We start from the raw sequence: 23,387 nt of genomic DNA on the forward strand, positions 1-23,387 counted from the left end.
GGGCATTGCAGTGTGAGGGCATCATAGAAGTCATCATTAGAGACAATGAATACATTATCACTAAGTCAATGACCTCTTAGTTATTATCTTTACCAAGTGGGTGGCCGTGAGACAGTGATCACCACAGATAGGAAGTCAGAGATGTCAGGTGAAATGAAAATATGCCAGGCAAGAAATCTAGTTTGTAGAAATCATCAATTTTTGAGACAGAGTAAGAAAAATGCTGGAACTCTAGAATAGTGTCCATAATGGAAAAATCTTACAGCAATTCTTAAATTTTGTAAAGTGCGAATGCCAAGAATATAACACACAGTGCATCGAATTTACGCATTTGGCCAATCCAAAGCAGTTGCTAAGGATTGGTGCATGTCAGGACTATTTGTCCCTATTTTGAGTTCATCTTCATTTCCATCTGTAGAAAGTACCAGTATATACACATTTTTTAGAAGACAAAACATCAGAAGCCGAACTAAAAGCTATTTCAGTGCATATAAATCAAAATACTATAAATAAGGATGGCGAGGAGTAGCAACCACCGCACTGTATACTCTCTTCAATCAAAAGTGTTCAATATGAATTGCGGAAGGGTTTGTGTTGCAGGAGTTGTTCCTTTCTTTACCTTCGCTCACTGGACCATCATATGCAAGGTGTGTTTTCCAAACTCACAGACTTGCTTTACATGTTGACTGTGTTTTTTTCATGTTTTTGTTGTTTTTGCCATGGGGTGTTTATTCTGTGTGTGAATTGGTGTTCAGCTGGTCTATTATGGTCAGATCAGTGCTTTTCCATCAAGTGGCCCTGTGGCCTAATGGATAAGGCGTCAGCCTCCGAAGCTGGGGATTGTGGGTTCAAGTCCCACCTGGGTAGTCAATTATTTTTAATTTTGATCTTAATTAAATATGAACGAATTTCAACATATATTAACATAAAGATGATTAAAAGGTCTCATCAATGAAAATCATCACACTCATTTCATTCACCTTGTCAATACTGATGTATTACCGCGACACTATGCAGTAAAGACACGTGAATCTTGTCCTGTCTTCATAGAGCTGCCTTGCAACTGTGACATATCACTTAATATTTTGCTTCACAGGGAGTATAGCAGCAGAGAAACAGATACTGCTAATTCAATTCCTTATGAGGGCCCCAGCATTTAAGATGTTACTCTTAAGTGAGCTCCCCTGTAGCCACCAATTGCTGAAAAGTGTCTTCCTCAGGTGCCATCTCAACTGTGAAGAGAATCCTCCTAAGCTAGCCTCCTTGCAGTGTTTTGGCACTGAGAATCATTTTCCTCAGTGAGAATCTCTGCAGTGAAAAAGTTTCTTTTAAGGGATTGTCTCTGTCGTGGAATGTTACAGGAAGTCCTCTTGGTTGGGTAGTGTCCCTGGATTGTAGATCATCCTTTTATAGAGCTGCACTGCACTCACATGTTACTGAACAGCACCTTCCTCTGCAAGAATACTAGCAGTAGAAAATATAGTCTTATGAGAATGAAGCCTGCTGTAAGAGCACCCGAAATAGCCCTATTGCCAGTGTCTCTGCAGAAAGTGGACACTGAGTTGAAACTACTTTCTTGAATTGATTGCACAGTTAAGTACCCTTGTTGCTCGGCACTGTTGCCATTATGGAATCGGAGCAATTGAGAAAGACAACGGTCCGTACTGTAGAATAGAATCCTGTTGTGCTCTTTTTAGTGACCAATCGACACTAGTGTACTAGGAATACATAAACATGATAAAACCGGAAGAAAAGTGATGAATTCAAATGTAATGCATTTTATTTAGAAAAGTCCACAAAACCTGCACCATTCAAAACTTGCAGTGAGTGATTAATAAGAGGATCTGAAACTATGTCAAAGGAAATGAATAGGTAAGACATGAAAATCACAAAAAATCTGGTGCTCAAGATGGATATTGTGTCAAGTGTCATGCCCATGAGACTCTGTGACACATGTTTCGGAAAATATCTGGCTTCAACAGGTGAAGGATTACTTGAAAAGTCAAGCAAGTTAGCAAGGATGTTCCAACCTAGAAGAGGGCATTGCAGTGTGAGGCCATCATAGAAGTCATCATTAGAGACAATGAATACATTATCACTAAGTCAATGACCTCCTAGTTATTATCTTTACCAAGTGGGTGGCCGTGAGACAGTGATCACCACAGATAGGAAGTCAGAGATGTCAGGTGAAATGAAAATATGCCAGGCAAGAAATCTAGTTTGTAGAAATCATCAATTTTTGAGACAGAGTAAGAAAAATGCTGGAACTCTAGAATAGTGTCCATAATGGAAAAATCTTACAGCAATTCTTAAATTTTGTAAAGTGCGAATGCCAAGAATATAACACACAGTGCATCGAATTTACGCATTTGGCCAATCCAAAGCAGTTGCTAAGGATTGGTGCATGTCAGGACTATTTGTCCCTATTTTGAGTTCATCTTCATTTCCATCTGTAGAAAGTACCAGTATATACACATTTTTTAGAAGACAAAACATCAGAAGCCGAACTAAAAGCTATTTCAGTGCATATAAATCAAAATACTATAAATAAGGATGGCGAGGAGTAGCAACCACCGCACTGTATACTCTCTTCAATCAAAAGTGTTCAATATGAATTGCGGAAGGGTTTGTGTTGCAGGAGTTGTTCCTTTCTTTACCTTCGCTCACTGGACCATCATATGCAAGGTGTGTTTTCCAAACTCACAGACTTGCTTTACATGTTGACTGTGTTTTTTTCATGTTTTTGTTGTTTTTGCCATGGGGTGTTTATTCTGTGTGTGAATTGGTGTTCAGCTGGACTATTATGGTCAGATCAGTGCTTTTTCATCAAGTGACCCTGTGGCCTAATGGATAAGGCATCAGCCTCCGAAGCTGGGGATTGTGGGTTCAAGTCCCACCTGGGTCGTCAATTATTTTTAATTTTGATCTTAATTAAATATGAACGAATTTCAACATATATTAACATAAAGATGATTAAAAGGTCTCATCAATGAAAATCATCACACTCATTTCATTCACCTTGTCAATACTGATGTATTACCGCGACACTATGCAGTAAAGACACTTGAATCTTGTCCTGTCTTCATAGAGCTGCCTTGCAACTGTGACATATCACTTAATATTTTGCTTCTCAGGGAGTATAGCAGCAGAGAAACAGATACTGCTAATTCAATTCCTTATGAGGGCCCCAGCATTTAAGATGTTACTCTTAAGTGAGCTCCCCTGTAGCCACCAATTGCTGAAAAGTGTCTTCCTCAGGTGCCATCTCAACTGTGAAGAGAATCCTCCTAAGCTAGCCTCCTTGCAGTGACATGGCACTGAGAATCATTTTCCTCAGTGAGAATCTCTGCAGTGAAAAAGTTTCTCTTAAGGGATTGTCTCTGTCGTGGAATGTTACAGGAAGTCCTCTTGGTTGGGTAGTGTCCCTGGATTGTAGATCATCCTTTTATAGAGCTGCACTGCACTCACATGTTACTGAACAGCACCTTCCTCTGCAAGAATACTAGCATTAGAAAATATAGTCTTATGAGAATGAAGCCTGCAGTAAGAGCACCCGAAATACCCCTACTGCCAGTGTCTCTGCAGAAAGTGGACACTGAGTTGAAACTACTTTCTTGAATTGATTGCACAGTTAAGTACACTTGTTGCTCGGCACTGTTGCCATTATGGAATCGGAGCAATTGAGAAAGACAACGGTCCGTACTGTAGAATAGAATCCTGTTGTTCTCTTTTTAGTGACCAATCGACACCAGTGTACCAGGAATACATAAACATGATAAAACAGGAAGAAAAGTGATGAATTCAAATGTAATGCATTTTATTTCGAAAAGTCCGCAAAAAATGCACCATTCAAAACTTGCAGTGAGTGATTAATAAGAGGATCTGAAACTATGTCAAAGGAAATGAATAGGTAAGACATGAAAATCACAAAAAATCTGGTGCTCAAGATGGATATTGTGTCAAGTGTCATGCCCATGAGACTCTGTGACACATGTTTCGGAAAATATCTGGCTTCAACAGGTGAAGGATTACTTGAAAAGTCAAGCAAATTAGCAAGGATGTTCCAACCTAGAAGAGGGCATTGCAGTGTGAGGGCATCATAGAAGTCATCATTAGAGACAATGAATACATTATCACTAAGTCAATGACCTCCTAGTTATTATCTTTACCAAGTGGGTGGCCGTGAGACAGTGATCACCACAGATAGGAAGTCAGAGATGTCAGGTGAAATGAAAATATGCCAGGCAAGAAATCTAGTTTGTAGAAATCATCAATTTTTGAGACAGAGTAAGAAAAATGCTGGAACTCTAGAATAGTGTCCATAATGGAAAAATCTTACAGCAATTCTTAAATTTTGTAAAGTGCGAATGCCAAGAATATAACACACAGTGCATCGAATTTACGCATTTGGCCAATCCAAAGCAGTTGCTAAGGATTGGTGCATGTCAGGACTATTTGTCCCTATTTTCAGTTCATCTTCATTTCCATCTGTAGAAAGTACCAGTATATACACATTTTTTAGAAGACAAAACATCAGAAGCCGAACTAAAAGCTATTTCAGTGCATATAAATCAAAATACTATAAATAAGGATGGCGAGGAGTAGCAACCACCGCACTGTATACTCTCTTCAATCAAAAGTGTTCAATATGAATTGCGGAAGGGTTTGTGTTGCAGGAGTTGTTCCTTTCTTTACCTTCGCTCACTGGACCATCATATGCAAGGTGTGTTTTCCAAACTCACAGACTTGCTTTACATGTTGACTGTGTTTTTTTCATGTTTTTGTTGTTTTTGCCATGGGGTGTTTATTCTGTGTGTGAATTGGTGTTCAGATGGTCTATTATGGTCAGATCAGTGCTTTTCCATCAAGTGGCCCTGTGGCCTAATGGATAAGGCATCAGCCTCCGAAGCTGGGGATTGTGGGTTCAAGTCCCACCTGGGTCTTCAATTATTTTTAATTTTGATCTTAATTAAATATGAACGAATTTCAACATATATTAACATAAAGATGATTAAAAGGTCTCATCAATGAAAATCATCACACTCATTTCATTCACCTTGTCAATACTGATGTATTACCGCGACACTATGCAGTAAAGACACGTGAATCTTGTCCTGTCTTCATAGAGCTGCCTTGCAACTGTGACATATCACTTAATATTTTGCTTCTCAGGGAGTATAGCAGCAGAGAAACATATACTGCTCATTCAATTCATTATGAGGGCCCCAGCATTTAAGATGTTACTCTTAAGTGAGCTCCATGTAGCCACCAATTGCTGAAAAGTGTCTTCCTCAGGTGCCATCTCAACTGTGAAGAGAATCCTCCTAAGCTAGCCTCCTTGCAGTGACATGTCACTGAGAATCATTTTCCTCAGTGAGAATCTCTGCAGTGAAAAAGTTTCTCTTAAGGGATTGTCTCTGTAGTGGAATGTTACAGGAAGTCCTCTTGGTTGGGTAGTGTCCCTGGATTGTAGATCATCCTTTTATAGAGCTGCACTGCACTCACATGTTACTGAACAGCACCTTCCTCTGCAAGAATACTAGCAGTAGAAAATATAGTCTTATGAGAATGAAGCCTGCTGTAAGAGCACCCGAAATAGCCCTATTGCCAGTGTCTCTGCAGAAAGTGGACACTGAGTTGAAACTACTTTCTTGAATTGATTGCACAGTTAAGTACCCTTGTTGCTCGGCACTGTTGCCATTATGGAATCGGAGCAATTGAGAAAGACAACGGCCCGTACTGTAGAATAGAATCCTGTTGTGCTCTTTTTAGTGACCAATCGACACTAGTGTACTAGGAATACATAAACATGATAAAACCGGAAGAAAAGTGATGAATTCAAATGTAATGCATTTTATTTAGAAAAGTCCACAAAACCTGCACCATTCAAAACTTGCAGTGAGTGATTAATAAGAGGATCTGAAACTATGTCAAAGGAAATGAATAGGTAAGACATGAAAATCACAAAAAATCTGGTGCTCAAGATGGATATTGTGTCAAGTGTCATGCCCATGAGACTCTGTGACACATGTTTTGGAAAATATCTGGCTTCAACAGGTGAAGGATTACTTGAAAAGTCAAGCAAGTTAGCAAGGATGTTCCAACCTAGAAGAGGGCATTGCAGTGTGAGGGCATCATAGAAGTCATCATTAGAGACAATGAATACATTATCACTAAGTCAATGACCTCTTAGTTATTATCTTTACCAAGTGGGTGGCCGTGAGACAGTGATCACCACAGATAGGAAGTCAGAGATGTCAGGTGAAATGAAAATATGCCAGGCAAGAAATCTAGTTTGTAGAAATCATCAATTTTTGAGACAGAGTAAGAAAAATGCTGGAACTCTAGAATAGTGTCCATAATGGAAAAATCTTACAGCAATTCTTAAATTTTGTAAAGTGCGAATGCCAAGAATATAACACACAGTGCATCGAATTTACGCATTTGGCCAATCCAAAGCAGTTGCTAAGGATTGGTGCATGTCAGGACTATTTGTCCCTATTTTGAGTTCATCTTCATTTCCATCTGTAGAAAGTACCAGTATATACACATTTTTTAGAAGACAAAACATCAGGAGCGGAACTAAAAGCTATTTCAGTGCATATAAATCAAAATACTATAAATAAGGATGGCGAGGAGTAGCAACCACCGCACTGTATACTCTCTTCAATCAAAAGTGTTCAATATGAATTGCGGAAGGGTTTGTGTTGCAGGAGTTGTTCCTTTCTTTACCTTCGCTCACTGGACCATCATATGCAAGGTGTGTTTTCCAAACTCACAGACTTGCTTTACATGTTGACTGTGTTTTTTTCATGTTTTTGTTGTTTTTGCCATGGGGTGTTTATTCTGTGTGTGAATTGGTGTTCAGCTGGTCTATTATGGTCAGATCAGTGCTTTTCCATCAAGTGGCCCTGTGGCCTAATGGATAAGGCATCAGCCTCCGAAGCCGGGGATTGTGGGTTCAAGTCCCACCTGGGTTGTCAATTATTTTTAATTTTGATCTTAATTAAATATGAACGAATTTCAACATATATTAACATAAAGATGATTAAAAGGTCTCATCAATGAAAATCATCACACTCATTTCATTCACCTTGTCAATACTGATGTATTACCGCGACACTATGCAGTAAAGACACTTGAATCTTGTCCTGTCTTCATAGAGCTGCCTTGCAACTGTGACATATCACTTAATATTTTGCTTCTCAGGGAGTATAGCAGCAGAGAAACAGATACTGCTAATTCAATTCCTTATGAGGGCCCCAGCATTTAAGATGTTACTCTTAAGTGAGCTCCCCTGTAGCCACCAATTGCTGAAAAGTGTCTTCCTCAGGTGCCATCTCAACTGTGAAGAGAATCCTCCTAAGCTAGCCTCCTTGCAGTGACATGGCACTGAGAATCATTTTCCTCAGTGAGAATCTCTGCAGTGAAAAAGTTTCTCTTAAGGGATTGTCTCTGTCGTGGAATGTTACAGGAAGTCCTCTTGGTTGGGTAGTGTCCCTGGATTGTAGATCATCCTTTTATAGAGCTGCACTGCACTCACATGTTACTGAACAGCACCTTCCTCTGCAAGAATACTAGCATTAGAAAATATAGTCTTATGAGAATGAAGCCTGCTGTAAGAGCACCCGAAATAGCCCTACTGCCAGTGTCTCTGCAGAAAGTGGACACTGAGTTGAAACTACTTTCTTGAATTGATTGCACAGTTAAGTACACTTGTTGCTCGGCACTGTTGCCATTATGGAATCGGAGCAATTGAGAAAGACAACGGTCCGTACTGTAGAATAGAATCCTGTTGTGCTCTTTTTAGTGACCAATCGACACCAGTGTACCAGGAATACATAAACATGATAAAACAGGAAGAAAAGTGATGAATTCAAATGTAATGCATTTTATTTAGAAAAGTCCGCAAAAAATGCACCATTCAAAACTTGCAGTGAGTGATTAATAAGAGGATCTGAAACTATGTCAAAGGAAATGAATAGGTAAGACATGAAAATCACAAAAAATCTGGTGCTCAAGATGGATATTGTGTCAAGTGTCATGCCCATGAGACTCTGTGACACATGTTTCGGAAAATATCTGGCTTCAACAGGTGAAGGATTACTTGAAAAGTCAAGCAAATTAGCAAGGATGTTCCAACCTAGAAGAGGGCATTGCAGTGTGAGGGCATCATAGAAGTCATCATTAGAGACAATGAATACATTATCACTAAGTCAATGACCTCCTAGTTATTATCTTTACCAAGTGGGTGGCCGTGAGACAGTGATCACCACAGATAGGAAGTCAGAGATGTCAGGTGAAATGAAAATATGCCAGGCAAGAAATCTAGTTTGTAGAAATCATCAATTTTTGAGACAGAGTAAGAAAAATGCTGGAACTCTAGAATAGTGTCCATAATGGAAAAATCTTACAGCAATTCTTAAATTTTGTAAAGTGCGAATGCCAAGAATATAACACACAGTGCATCGAATTTACGCATTTGGCCAATCCAAAGCAGTTGCTAAGGATTGGTGCATGTCAGGACTATTTGTCCCTATTTTCAGTTCATCTTCATTTCCATCTGTAGAAAGTACCAGTATATACACATTTTTTAGAAGACAAAACATCAGAAGCCGAACTAAAAGCTATTTCAGTGCATATAAATCAAAATACTATAAATAAGGATGGCGAGGAGTAGCAACCACCGCACTGTATACTCTCTTCAATCAAAAGTGTTCAATATGAATTGCGGAAGGGTTTGTGTTGCAGGAGTTGTTCCTTTCTTTACCTTCGCTCACTGGACCATCATATGCAAGGTGTGTTTTCCAAACTCACAGACTTGCTTTACATGTTGACTGTGTTTTTTTCATGTTTTTGTTGTTTTTGCCATGGGGTGTTTATTCTGTGTGTGAATTGGTGTTCAGATGGTCTATTATGGTCAGATCAGTGCTTTTCCATCAAGTGGCCCTGTGGCCTAATGGATAAGGCATCAGCCTCCGAAGCTGGGGATTGTGGGTTCAAGTCCCACCTGGGTCTTCAATTATTTTTAATTTTGATCTTAATTAAATATGAACGAATTTCAACATATATTAACATAAAGATGATTAAAAGGTCTCATCAATGAAAATCATCACACTCATTTCATTCACCTTGTCAATACTGATGTATTACCGCGACACTATGCAGTAAAGACACGTGAATCTTGTCCTGTCTTCATAGAGCTGCCTTGCAACTGTGACATATCACTTAATATTTTGCTTCTCAGGGAATATAGCAGCAGAGAAACATATACTGCTCATTCAATTCCTTATGAGGGCCCCAGCATTTAAGATGTTACTCTTAAGTGAGCTCCCCTGTAGCCACCAATTGCTGAAAAGTGTCTTCCTCAGGTGCCATCTCAACTGTGAAGAGAATCCTCCTAAGCTAGCCTCCTTGCAGTGACATGTCACTGAGAATCATTTTCCTCAGTGAGAATCTCTGCAGTGAAAAAGCTTCTCTTAAGGGATTGGCTCTGTAGTGGAATGTTACAGGAAGTCCTCTTGGTTGGGTAGTGTCCCTGGATTGTAGATCATCCTTTTATAGAGCTGCACTGCACTCACATGTTACTGAACAGCACCTTCCTCTGCAAGAATACTAGCAGTAGAAAATATAGTCTTATGAGAATGAAGCCTGCTGTAAGAGCACCCGAATTAGCCCTATTGCCAGTGTCTCTGCAGAAAGTGGACACTGAGTTGAAACTACTTTCTTGAATTGATTGCACAGTTAAGTACCCTTGTTGCTCGGCACTGTTGCCATTATGGAATCGGAGCAATTGAGAAAGACAACGGTCCGTACTGTAGAATAGAATCCTGTTGTGCTCTTTTTAGTGACCAATCGACACCAGTGTACCGGGAATACATAAACATGATAAAACAGGAAGAAAAATGATGAATTCAAATGTAATGCATTTTATTTAGAAAAGGCCACAAAACCTGCACCATTCAAAACTTGCAGTGAGTGATTAATAAGAGGATCTGAAACTATGTCAAAGGAAATGAATAGGTAAGACATGAAAATCACAAAAAAATCTGGTGCTCAAGATGGATATTGTGTCAAGTGTCATGCCCATGAGACTCTGTGACACATGTTTCGGAAAATATCTGGCTTCAACAGGTGAAGGATTACTTGAAAAGTCAAGCAAGTTAGCAAGGATGTTCCAACCTAGAAGAGGGCATTGCAGTGTGAGGGCATCATAGAAGTCATCATTAGAGACAATGAATACATTATCACTAAGTCAATGACCTCCTAGTTATTATCTTTACCAAGTGGGTGGCCGTGAGACAGTGATCACCACAGATAGGAAGTCAGAGATGTCAGGTGAAATGAAAATATGCCAGGCAAGAAATCTAGTTTGTAGAAATCATCAATTTTTGAGACAGAGTAAGAAAAATGCTGGAACTCTAGAATAGTGTCCATAATGGAAAAATCTTACAGCAATTCTTAAATTTTGTAAAGTGCGAATGCCAAGAATATAACACACAGTGCATCGAATTTACGCATTTGGCCAATCCAAAGCAGTTGCTAAGGATTGGTGCATGTCAGGACTATTTGTCCCTATTTTGAGTTCATCTTCATTTCCATCTGTAGAAAGTACCAGTATATACACATTTTTTAGAAGACAAAACATCAGAAGCCGAACTAAAAGCTATTTCAGTGCATATAAATCAAAATACTATAAATAAGGATGGCGAGGAGTAGCAACCACCGCACTGTATACTCTCTTCAATCAAAAGTGTTCAATATGAATTGCGGAAGGGTTTGTGTTGCAGGAGTTGTTCCTTTCTTTACCTTCGCTCACTGGACCATCATATGCAAGGTGTGTTTTCCAAACTCACAGACTTGCTTTACATGTTGACTGTGTTTTTTTCATGTTTTTGTTGTTTTTGCCATGGGGTGTTTATTCTGTGTGTGAATTGGTGTTCAGCTGGACTATTATGGTCAGATCAGTGCTTTTTCATCAAGTGACCCTGTGGCCTAATGGATAAGGCATCAGCCTCCGAAGCTGGGGATTGTGGGTTCAAGTCCCACCTGGGTCGTCAATTATTTTTAATTTTGATCTTAATTAAATATGAACGAATTTCAACATATATTAACATAAAGATGATTAAAAGGTCTCATCAATGAAAATCATCACACTCATTTCATTCACCTTGTCAATACTGATGTATTACCGCGACACTATGCAGTAAAGACACTTGAATCTTGTCCTGTCTTCATAGAGCTGCCTTGCAACTGTGACATATCACTTAATATTTTGCTTCTCAGGGAGTATAGCAGCAGAGAAACAGATACTGCTAATTCAATTCCTTATGAGGGCCCCAGCATTTAAGATGTTACTCTTAAGTGAGCTCCCCTGTAGCCACCAATTGCTGAAAAGTGTCTTCCTCAGGTGCCATCTCAACTGTGAAGAGAATCCTCCTAAGCTAGCCTCCTTGCAGTGACATGGCACTGAGAATCATTTTCCTCAGTGAGAATCTCTGCAGTGAAAAAGTTTCTCTTAAGGGATTGTCTCTGTCGTGGAATGTTACAGGAAGTCCTCTTGGTTGGGTAGTGTCCCTGGATTGTAGATCATCCTTTTATAGAGCTGCACTGCACTCACATGTTACTGAACAGCACCTTCCTCTGCAAGAATACTAGCATTAGAAAATATAGTCTTATGAGAATGAAGCCTGCTGTAAGAGCACCCGAAATAGCCCTACTGCCAGTGTCTCTGCAGAAAGTGGACACTGAGTTGAAACTACTTTCTTGAATTGATTGCACAGTTAAGTACACTTGTTGCTCGGCACTGTTGCCATTATGGAATCGGAGCAATTGAGAAAGACAACGGTCCGTACTGTAGAATAGAATCCTGTTGTTCTCTTTTTAGTGACCAATCGACACCAGTGTACCAGGAATACATAAACATGATAAAACAGGAAGAAAAGTGATGAATTCAAATGTAATGCATTTTATTTCGAAAAGTCCGCAAAAAATGCACCATTCAAAACTTGCAGTGAGTGATTAATAAGAGGATCTGAAACTATGTCAAAGGAAATGAATAGGTAAGACATGAAAATCACAAAAAATCTGGTGCTCAAGATGGATATTGTGTCAAGTGTCATGCCCATGAGACTCTGTGACACATGTTTCGGAAAATATCTGGCTTCAACAGGTGAAGGATTACTTGAAAAGTCAAGCAAATTAGCAAGGATGTTCCAACCTAGAAGAGGGCATTGCAGTGTGAGGGCATCATAGAAGTCATCATTAGAGACAATGAATACATTATCACTAAGTCAATGACCTCCTAGTTATTATCTTTACCAAGTGGGTGGCCGTGAGACAGTGATCACCACAGATAGGAAGTCAGAGATGTCAGGTGAAATGAAAATATGCCAGGCAAGAAATCTAGTTTGTAGAAATCATCAATTTTTGAGACAGAGTAAGAAAAATGCTGGAACTCTAGAATAGTGTCCATAATGGAAAAATCTTACAGCAATTCTTAAATTTTGTAAAGTGCGAATGCCAAGAATATAACACACAGTGCATCGAATTTACGCATTTGGCCAATCCAAAGCAGTTGCTAAGGATTGGTGCATGTCAGGACTATTTGTCCCTATTTTCAGTTCATCTTCATTTCCATCTGTAGAAAGTACCAGTATATACACATTTTTTAGAAGACAAAACATCAGAAGCCGAACTAAAAGCTATTTCAGTGCATATAAATCAAAATACTATAAATAAGGATGGCGAGGAGTAGCAACCACCGCACTGTATACTCTCTTCAATCAAAAGTGTTCAATATGAATTGCGGAAGGGTTTGTGTTGCAGGAGTTGTTCCTTTCTTTACCTTCGCTCACTGGACCATCATATGCAAGGTGTGTTTTCCAAACTCACAGACTTGCTTTACATGTTGACTGTGTTTTTTTCATGTTTTTGTTGTTTTTGCCATGGGGTGTTTATTCTGTGTGTGAATTGGTGTTCAGATGGTCTATTATGGTCAGATCAGTGCTTTTCCATCAAGTGGCCCTGTGGCCTAATGGATAAGGCATCAGCCTCCGAAGCTGGGGATTGTGGGTTCAAGTCCCACCTGGGTCTTCAATTATTTTTAATTTTGATCTTAATTAAATATGAACGAATTTCAACATATATTAACATAAAGATGATTAAAAGGTCTCATCAATGAAAATCATCACACTCATTTCATTCACCTTGTCAATACTGATGTATTACCGCGACACTATGCAGTAAAGACACGTGAATCTTGTCCTGTCTTCATAGAGCTGCCTTGCAACTGTGACATATCACTTAATATTTTGCTTCTCAGGGAGTATAGCAGCAGAGAAACATATACTGCTCATTCAATTCATTATGAGGGCCCCAGCATTTAAGATGTTACTCTTAAGTGAGCTCCATGTAGCCACCAATTGCTGAAAAGTGTCTTCCTCAGGTGCCATCTCAACTGTGAAGAGAATCCTCCTAAGCTAGCCTCCTTGCAGTGACATGTCACTGAGAATCATTTTCCTCAGTGAGAATCTCTGCAGTGAAAAAGTTTCTCTTAAGGGATTGTCTCTGTAGTGGAATGTTACAGGAAGTCCTCTTGGTTGGGTAGTGTCCCTGGATTGTAGATCATCCTTTTATAGAGCTGCACTGCACTCACATGTTACTGAACAGCACCTTCCTCTGCAAGAATACTAGCAGTAGAAAATATAGTCTTATGAGAATGAAGCCTGCTGTAAGAGCACCCGAAATAGCCCTATTGCCAGTGTCTCTGCAGAAAGTGGACACTGAGTTGAAACTACTTTCTTGAATTGATTGCACAGTTAAGTACCCTTGTTGCTCGGCACTGTTGCCATTATGGAATCGGAGCAATTGAGAAAGACAACGGTCCGTACTGTAGAATAGAATCCTGTTGTGCTCTTTTTAGTGACCAATCGACACTAGTGTACTAGGAATACATAAACATGATAAAACCGGAAGAAAAGTGATGAATTCAAATGTAATGCATTTTATTTAGAAAAGTCCACAAAACCTGCACCATTCAAAACTTGCAGTGAGTGATTAATAAGAGGATCTGAAACTATGTCAAAGGAAATGAATAGGTAAGACATGAAAATCACAAAAAATCTGGTGCTCAAGATGGATATTGTGTCAAGTGTCATGCCCATGAGACTCTGTGACACATGTTTTGGAAAATATCTGGCTTCAACAGGTGAAGGATTACTTGAAAAGTCAAGCAAGTTAGCAAGGATGTTCCAACCTAGAAGAGGGCATTGCAGTGTGAGGGCATCATAGAAGTCATCATTAGAGACAATGAATACATTATCACTAAGTCAATGACCTCTTAGTTATTATCTTTACCAAGTGGGTGGCCGTGAGACAGTGATCACCACAGATAGGAAGTCAGAGATGTCAGGTGAAATGAAAATATGCCAGGCAAGAAATCTAGTTTGTAGAAATCATCAATTTTTGAGACAGAGTAAGAAAAATGCTGGAACTCTAGAATAGTGTCCATAATGGAAAAATCTTACAGCAATTCTTAAATTTTGTAAAGTGCGAATGCCAAGAATATAACACACAGTGCATCGAATTTACGCATTTGGCCAATCCAAAGCAGTTGCTAAGGATTGGTGCATGTCAGGACTATTTGTCCCTATTTTGAGTTCATCTTCATTTCCATCTGTAGAAAGTACCAGTATATACACATTTTTTAGAAGACAAAACATCAGGAGCCGAACTAAAAGCTATTTCAGTGCATATAAATCAAAATACTATAAATAAGGATGGCGAGGAGTAGCAACCACCGCACTGTATACTCTCTTCAATCAAAAGTGTTCAATATGAATTGCGGAAGGGTTTGTGTTGCAGGAGTTGTTCCTTTCTTTACCTTCGCTCACTGGACCATCATATGCAAGGTGTGTTTTCCAAACTCACAGACTTGCTTTACATGTTGACTGTGTTTTTTTCATGTTTTTGTTGTTTTTGCCATGGGGTGTTTATTCTGTGTGTGAATTGGTGTTCAGCTGGTCTATTATGGTCAGATCAGTGCTTTTCCATCAAGTGGCCCTGTGGCCTAATGGATAAGGCATCAGCCTCCGAAGCCGGGGATTGTGGGTTCAAGTCCCACCTGGGTTGTCAATTATTTTTAATTTTGATCTTAATTAAATATGAACGAATTTCAACATATATTAACATAAAGATGATTAAAAGGTCTCATCAATGAAAATCATCACACTCATTTCATTCACCTTGTCAATACTGATGTATTACCGCGACACTATGCAGTAAAGACACTTGAATCTTGTCCTGTCTTCATAGAGCTGCCTTGCAACTGTGACATATCACTTAATATTTTGCTTCTCAGGGAGTATAGCAGCAGAGAAACAGATACTGCTAATTCAATTCCTTATGAGGGCCCCAGCATTTAAGATGTTACTCTTAAGTGAGCTCCCCTGTAGCCACCAATTGCTGAAAAGTGTCTTCCTCAGGTGCCATCTCAACTGTGAAGAGAATCCTCCTAAGCTAGCCTCCTTGCAGTGACATGGCACTGAGAATCATTTTCCTCAGTGAGACTCTCTGCAGTGAAAAAGTTTCTCTTAAGGGATTGTCTCTGTCGTGGAATGTTACAGGAAGTCCTCTTGGTTGGGTAGTGTCCCTGGATTGTAGATCATCCTTTTATAGAGCTGCACTGCACTCACATGTTACTGAACAGCACCTTCCTCTGCAAGAATACTAGCATTAGAAAATATAGTCTTATGAGAATGAAGCCTGCTGTAAGAGCACCCGAAATAGCCCTACTGCCAGTGTCTCTGCAGAAAGTGGACACTGAGTTGAAACTACTTTCTTGAATTGATTGCACAGTTAAGTACACTTGTTGCTCGGCACTGTTGCCATTATGGAATCGGAGCAATTGAGAAAGACAACGGTCCGTACTGTAGAATAGAATCCTGTTGTGCTCTTTTTAGTGACCAATCGACACCAGTGTACCAGGAATACATAAACATGATAAAACAGGAAGAAAAGTGATGAATTCAAATGTAATGCATTTTATTTAGAAAAGTCCGCAAAAAATGCACCATTCAAAACTTGCAGTGAGTGATTAATAAGAGGATCTGAAACTATGTCAAAGGAAATGAATAGGTAAGACATGAAAATCACAAAAAATCTGGTGCTCAAGATGGATATTGTGTCAAGTGTCATGCCCATGAGACTCTGTGACACATGTTTCGGAAAATATCTGGCTTCAACAGGTGAAGGATTACTTGAAAAGTCAAGCAAATTAGCAAGGATGTTCCAACCTAGAAGAGGGCATTGCAGTGTGAGGGCATCATAGAAGTCATCATTAGAGACAATGAATACATTATCACTAAGTCAATGACCTCCTAGTTATTATCTTTACCAAGTGGGTGGCCGTGAGACAGTGATCACCACAGATAGGAAGTCAGAGATGTCAGGTGAAATGAAAATATGCCAGGCAAGAAATCTAGTTTGTAGAAATCATCAATTTTTGCGACAGAGTAAGAAAAATGCTGGAACTCTAGAATAGTGTCCATAATGGAAAAATCTTACAGCAATTCTTAAATTTTGTAAAGTGCGAATGCCAAGAATATAACACACAGTGCATCGAATTTACGCATTTGGCCAATCCAAAGCAGTTGCTAAGGATTGGTGCATGTCAGGACTATTTGTCCCTATTTTCAGTTCATCTTCATTTCCATCTGTAGAAAGGACCAGTATATACACATTTTTTAGAAGACAAAACATCAGAAGCCGAACTAAAAGCTATTTCAGTGCATATAAATCAAAATACTATAAATAAGGATGGCGAGGAGTAGCAACCACCGCACTGTATACTCTCTTCAATCAAAAGTGTTCAATATGAATTGCGGAAGGGTTTGTGTTGCAGGAGTTGTTCCTTTCTTTACCTTCGCTCACTGGACCATCATATGCAAGGTGTGTTTTCCAAACTCACAGACTTGCTTTACATGTTGACTGTGTTTTTTTCATGTTTTTGTTGTTTTTGCCATGGGGTGTTTATTCTGTGTGTGAATTGGTGTTCAGATGGTCTATTATGGTCAGATCAGTGCTTTTCCATCAAGTGGCCCTGTGGCCTAATGGATAAGGCATCAGCCTCCGAAGCTGGGGATTGTGGGTTCAAGTCCCACCTGGGTCTTCAATTATTTTTAATTTTGATCTTAATTAAATATGAACGAATTTCAACATATATTAACATAAAGATGATTAAAAGGTCTCATCAATGAAAATCATCACACTCATTTCATTCACCTTGTCAATACTGATGTATTACCGCGACACTATGCAGTAAAGACACGTGAATCTTGTCCTGTCTTCATAGAGCTGCCTTGCAACTGTGACATATCACTTAATATTTTGCTTCTCAGGGAATATAGCAGCAGAGAAACATATACTGCTCATTCAATTCCTTATGAGGGCCCCAGCATTTAAGATGTTACTCTTAAGTGAGCTCCCCTGTAGCCACCAATTGCTGAAAAGTGTCTTCCTCAGGTGCCATCTCAACTGTGAAGAGAATCCTCCTAAGCTAGCCTCCTTGCAGTGACATGTCACTGAGAATCATTTTCCTCAGTGAGAATCTCTGCAGTGAAAAAGCTTCTCTTAAGGGATTGGCTCTGTAGTGGAATGTTACAGGAAGTCCTCTTGGTTGGGTAGTGTCCCTGGATTGTAGATCATCCTTTTATAGAGCTGCACTGCACTCACATGTTACTGAACAGCACCTTCCTCTGCAAGAATACTAGCAGTAGAAAATATAGTCTTATGAGAATGAAGCCTGCTGTAAGAGCACCCGAATTAGCCCTATTGCCAGTGTCTCTGCAGAAAGTGGACACTGAGTTGAAACTACTTTCTTGAATTGATTGCACAGTTAAGTACCCTTGTTGCTCGGCACTGTTGCCATTATGGAATCGGAGCAATTGAGAAAGACAACGGTCCGTACTGTAGAATAGAATCCTGTTGTGCTCTTTTTAGTGACCAATCGACACCAGTGTACCGGGAATACATAAACATGATAAAACAGGAAGAAAAATGATGAATTCAAATGTAATGCATTTTATTTAGAAAAGGCCACAAAACCTGCACCATTCAAAACTTGCAGTGAGTGATTAATAAGAGGATCTGAAACTATGTCAAAGGAAATGAATAGGTAAGACATGAAAATCACAAAAAAATCTGGTGCTCAAGATGGATATTGTGTCAAGTGTCATGCCCATGAGACTCTGTGACACATGTTTCGGAAAATATCTGGCTTCAACAGGTGAAGGATTACTTGAAAAGTCAAGCAAGTTAGCAAGGATGTTCCAACCTAGAAGAGGGCATTGCAGTGTGAGGGCATCATAGAAGTCATCATTAGAGACAATGAATACATTATCACTAAGTCAATGACCTCCTAGTTATTATCTTTACCAAGTGGGTGGCCGTGAGACAGTGATCACCACAGATAGGAAGTCAGAGATGTCAGGTGAAATGAAAATATGCCAGGCAAGAAATCTAGTTTGTAGAAATCATCAATTTTTGAGACAGAGTAAGAAAAATGCTGGAACTCTAGAATAGTGTCCATAATGGAAAAATCTTACAGCAATTCTTAAATTTTGTAAAGTGCGAATGCCAAGAATATAACACACAGTGCATCGAATTTACGCATTTGGCCAATCCAAAGCAGTTGCTAAGGATTGGTGCATGTCAGGACTATTTGTCCCTATTTTGAGTTCATCTTCATTTCCATCTGTAGAAAGTACCAGTATATACACATTTTTTAGAAGACAAAACATCAGAAGCCGAACTAAAAGCTATTTCAGTGCATATAAATCAAAATACTATAAATAAGGATGGCGAGGAGTAGCAACCACCGCACTGTATACTCTCTTCAATCAAAAGTGTTCAATATGAATTGTGGAAGGGTTTGTGTTGCAGGAGTTGTTCCTTTCTTTACCTTCGCTCACTGGACCATCATATGCAAGGTGTGTTTTCCAAACTCACAGACTTGCTTTACATGTTGACTGTGTTTTTTTCATGTTTTTGTTGTTTTTGCCATGGGGTGTTTATTCTGTGTGTGAATTGGTGTTCAGCTGGTCTATTATGGTCAGATCAGTGCTTTTCTATCAAGTGGTCCTGTGGCCTAATGGATAAGGCATCAGCCTCCGAAGCTGGGGATTGTGGGTTCAAGTCCCACCTGGGTCGTCAATTATTTTTAATTTTGATCTTAATTAAATATGAACGAATTTCAACATATATTAACATAAAGATGATTAAAAGGTCTCATCAATGAAAATCATCACACTCATTTCATTCACCTTGTCAATACTGATGTATTACCGCGACACTATGCAGTAAAGACACGTGAATCTTGTCCTGTCTTCATAGAGCTGCCTTGCAACTGTGACATATCACTTAATATTTTGCTTCTCAGGGAGTATAGCAGCAGAGAAACAGATACTGCTCATTCAATTCCTTATGAGGGCCCCAGCATTTAAGATGTTACTCTTAAGTGAGCTCCCCTGTAGCCACCAATTGCTGAAAAGTGTCTTCCTCAGGTGCCATCTCAACTGTGAAGAGAATCCTCCTAAGCTAGCCTCCTTGCAGTGACATTGCACTGAGAATCATTTTCCTCAGTGAGAATCTCTGCAGTGAAAAAGTTTCTCTTAAGGGATTGTCTCTGTCGTGGAATGTTACAGGAAGTCCTCTTGGTTGGGTAGTGTCCCTGGATTGTAGATCATCCTTTTATAGAGCTGCACTGCACTCACATGTTACTGAACAGCACCTTCGTCTGCAAGAATACTAGCAGTAGAAAATATAGTCTTATGAGAATGAAGCCCGCTGTAAGAGCACCCGAAATAGCCCTACTGCCAGTGTCTCTGCAGAAAGTGGACACTGAGTTGAAACTACTTTCTTGAATTGATTGCACAGTTAAGTACCCTTGTTGCTCGGCACTGTTGCCATTATGGAATCGGAGCGATTGAGAAAGATAACGGTCCGTACTGTAGAATAGAATCCTGTTGTGCTCTTTTTAGTGACCAATCGACACCAGTGTACCAGGAATACATAAACATGATAAAACAGGAAGAAAAGTGATGAATTCAAATGTAATGCATTTTATTTAGAAAAGTCCACAAAACCTGCACCATTCAAAACTTGCAGTGAGTGATTAATAAGAGGATCTGAAACTATGTCAAAGGAAATGAATAGGTAAGACATGAAAATCACAAAAAATCTGGTGCTCAAGATGGATATTGTGTCAAGTGTCATGCCCATGAGACTCTGTGACACATGTTTCGGAAAATATCTGGCTTCAACAGGTGAAGGATTACTTGAAAAGTCAAGCAAGTTAGCAAGGATGTTCCAACCTAGAAGAGGGCATTGCAGTGTGAGGGCATCATAGAAGTCATCATTAGAGACAATGAATACATTATCACGAAGTCAATGACCTCCTAGTTATTATCTTTACCAAGTGGGTGGCCGTGAGACAGTGATCACCACAGATAGGAAGTCAGAGATGTCAGGTGAAATGAAAATATGCCAGGCAAGAAATCTAGTTTGTAGAAATCATCAATTTTTGAGACAGAGTAAGAAAAATGCTGGAACTCTAGAATAGTGTCCATAATGGAAAAATCTTACAGCAATTCTTAAATTTTGTAAAGTGCGAATGCCAAGAATATAACACACAGTGCATCGAATTTACGCATTTGGCCAATCCAAAGCAGTTGCTAAGGATTGGTGTATGTCAGGACTATTTGTCCCTATTTTGAGTTCATCTTCATTTCCATCTGTAGAAAGTACCAGTACATACAAATTTTTTAGAAGACAAAACATCAGAAGCCAAACTAAAAGCTATTTCAGTGCATATAAATCAAAATACTATAAATAAGGATGGCGAGGAGTAGCAACCACCGCACTGTATACTCTCTTCAATCAAAAGTGTTCAATATGAATTGCGGAAGGGTTTGTGTTGCAGGAGTTGTTCCTTTCTTTACCTTCGCTCACTGGACCTTCATATGCAAGGTGTGTTTTCCAAACTCACAGACTTGCTCTACATGTTGACTTTGTTTTTTTTTCATGTTTTTGTTGTTTTTGCCATGGGGTGTTTATTCTGTGTTTGAATTGGTGTTCAGTTGGTCTATTATGGTCAGATCAGTGCTTTTCTATCAAGTGGCCCTGTGGCCTAATGGATAAGGCATCAGCCTGGGGATTGTGGGTTCAAGTCCCACCTGGGTCGTCAATTATTTTTAATTTTGATCTTAATTAAATATGAACGAATTTCAACATATATTAACATAAAGATGATTAAAAGGTCTCATCAATGAAAATCATCACACTCATTTCATTCACCTTGTCAATACTGATGTATTACCGCGACACTATGCAGTAAAGACACGTGAATCTTGTCCTGTCTTCATAGAGCTGCCTTGCAACTGTGACATATCACTTAATATTTTGCTTCTCAGGGAGTATAGCAGCAGAGAAACATATACTGCTCATTCAATTCCTTATGAGGGCCCCAGCATTTAAGATGTTACTCTTAAGTGAGCTCCCCTGTAGCCACCAATTGCTGAAAAGTGTCTTCCTCAGGTGCCATCTCAACTGTGAAGAGAATCCTCCTAAGCTAGCCTCCTTGCAGTGACATTGCACTGAGAATCATTTTCCTCAGTGAGAATCTCTGCAGTGAAAAAGTTTCTCTTAAGGGATTGTCTCTGTCGTGGAATGTTACAGGAAGTCCTCTTGGTTGGGTAGTGTCCCTGGATTGTAGATCATCCTTTTATAGAGCTGCACTGCACTCACATGTTACTGAACAGCACCTTCGTCTGCAAGAATACTAGCAGTAGAAAATATAGTCTTATGAGAATGAAGCCCGCTGTAAGAGCACCCGAAATAGCCCTACTGCCAGTGTCTCTGCAGAAAGTGGACACTGAGTTGAAACTACTTTCTTGAATTGATTGCACAGTTAAGTACCCTTGTTGCTCGGCACTGTTGCCATTATGGAATCGGAGCGATTGAGAAAGATAACGGTCCGTACTGTAGAATAGAATCCTGTTGTGCTCTTTTTAGTGACCAATCGACACCAGTGTACCAGGAATACATAAACATGATAAAACAGGAAGAAAAGTGATGAATTCAAATGTAATGCATTTTATTTAGAAAAGTCCACAAAACCTGCACCATTCAAAACTTGCAGTGAGTGATTAATAAGAGGATCTGAAACTATGTCAAAGGAAATGAATAGGTAAGACATGAAAATCACAAAAAATCTGGTGCTCAAGATGGATATTGTGTCAAGTGTCATGCCCATGAGACTCTGTGACACATGTTTCGGAAAATATCTGGCTTCAACAGGTGAAGGATTACTTGAAAAGTCAAGCAAGTTAGCAAGGATGTTCCAACCTAGAAGAGGGCATTGCAGTGTGAGGGCATCATAGAAGTCATCATTAGAGACAATGAATACATTATCACGAAGTCAATGACCTCCTAGTTATTATCTTTACCAAGTGGGTGGCCGTGAGACAGTGATCACCACAGATAGGAAGTCAGAGATGTCAGGTGAAATGAAAATATGCCAGGCAAGAAATCTAGTTTGTAGAAATCATCAATTTTTGAGACAGAGTAAGAAAAATGCTGGAACTCTAGAATAGTGTCCATAATGGAAAAATCTTACAGCAATTCTTAAATTTTGTAAAGTGCGAATGCCAAGAATATAACACACAGTGCATCGAATTTACGCATTTGGCCAATCCAAAGCAGTTGCTAAGGATTGGTGTATGTCAGGACTATTTGTCCCTATTTTGAGTTCATCTTCATTTCCATCTGTAGAAAGTACCAGTACATACAAATTTTTTAGAAGACAAAACATCAGAAGCCAAACTAAAAGCTATTTCAGTGCATATAAATCAAAATACTATAAATAAGGATGGCGAGGAGTAGCAACCACCGCACTGTATACTCTCTTCAATCAAAAGTGTTCAATATGAATTGCGGAAGGGTTTGTGTTGCAGGAGTTGTTCCTTTCTTTACCTTCGCTCACTGGACCTTCATATGCAAGGTGTGTTTTCCAAACTCACAGACTTGCTCTACATGTTGACTTTCTTTTTTTTTCATGTTTTTGTTGTTTTTGCCATGGGGTGTTTATTCTGTGTTTGAATTGGTGTTCAGTTGGTCTATTATGGTCAGATCAGTGCTTTTCTATCAAGTGGCCCTGTGGCCTAATGGATAAGGCATCAGCCTGGGGATTGTGGGTTCAAGTCCCACCTGGGTCGTCAATTATTTTTAATTTTGATCTTAATTAAATATGAACGAATTTCAACATATATTAACATAAAGATGATTAAAAGGTCTCATCAATGAAAATCATCACACTCATTTCATTCACC

At 39.3% G+C, this 23,387-nt stretch overlaps 8 non-coding genes across 8 annotated transcripts; all 8 read left to right on the top strand.

The window, feature by feature from the left end:
- Positions 1-794: 794 nt before the first annotated feature.
- On the top strand, positions 795-870 carry TRNAR-CCG (transfer RNA arginine (anticodon CCG)). The gene has a single exon. It is a non-coding gene; the product is annotated as a tRNA-Arg (tRNA).
- A 1,962-nt stretch (positions 871-2,832) lies between these two features.
- On the top strand, positions 2,833-2,905 carry TRNAR-CCG (transfer RNA arginine (anticodon CCG)). Its single transcript has one exon. It is a non-coding gene; the product is annotated as a tRNA-Arg (tRNA).
- A 1,965-nt stretch (positions 2,906-4,870) lies between these two features.
- Positions 4,871-4,943, top strand: TRNAR-CCG (transfer RNA arginine (anticodon CCG)). The gene has a single exon. It is a non-coding gene; the product is annotated as a tRNA-Arg (tRNA).
- Positions 4,944-8,945: 4,002 nt separating this feature from the next.
- TRNAR-CCG (transfer RNA arginine (anticodon CCG)) lies at positions 8,946-9,018 on the top strand. Its single transcript has one exon. It is a non-coding gene; the product is annotated as a tRNA-Arg (tRNA).
- Positions 9,019-10,984: 1,966 nt separating this feature from the next.
- Positions 10,985-11,057, top strand: TRNAR-CCG (transfer RNA arginine (anticodon CCG)). Its single transcript has one exon. It is a non-coding gene; the product is annotated as a tRNA-Arg (tRNA).
- Positions 11,058-13,022: 1,965 nt separating this feature from the next.
- On the top strand, positions 13,023-13,095 carry TRNAR-CCG (transfer RNA arginine (anticodon CCG)). Its single transcript has one exon. It is a non-coding gene; the product is annotated as a tRNA-Arg (tRNA).
- A 4,002-nt stretch (positions 13,096-17,097) lies between these two features.
- Positions 17,098-17,170, top strand: TRNAR-CCG (transfer RNA arginine (anticodon CCG)). The gene has a single exon. It is a non-coding gene; the product is annotated as a tRNA-Arg (tRNA).
- A 1,966-nt stretch (positions 17,171-19,136) lies between these two features.
- Positions 19,137-19,209, top strand: TRNAR-CCG (transfer RNA arginine (anticodon CCG)). Its single transcript has one exon. It is a non-coding gene; the product is annotated as a tRNA-Arg (tRNA).
- The last annotated feature ends 4,178 nt before the right edge of the window (positions 19,210-23,387 follow it).

Source organism: Ambystoma mexicanum, chromosome 3q (assembly GCF_040938575.1).
Source record: "Ambystoma mexicanum isolate Mex_15411 chromosome 3q, UKY_AmexF1_1, whole genome shotgun sequence".
NCBI classification, from domain to species: Eukaryota; Metazoa; Chordata; class Amphibia; order Caudata; family Ambystomatidae; genus Ambystoma; species Ambystoma mexicanum.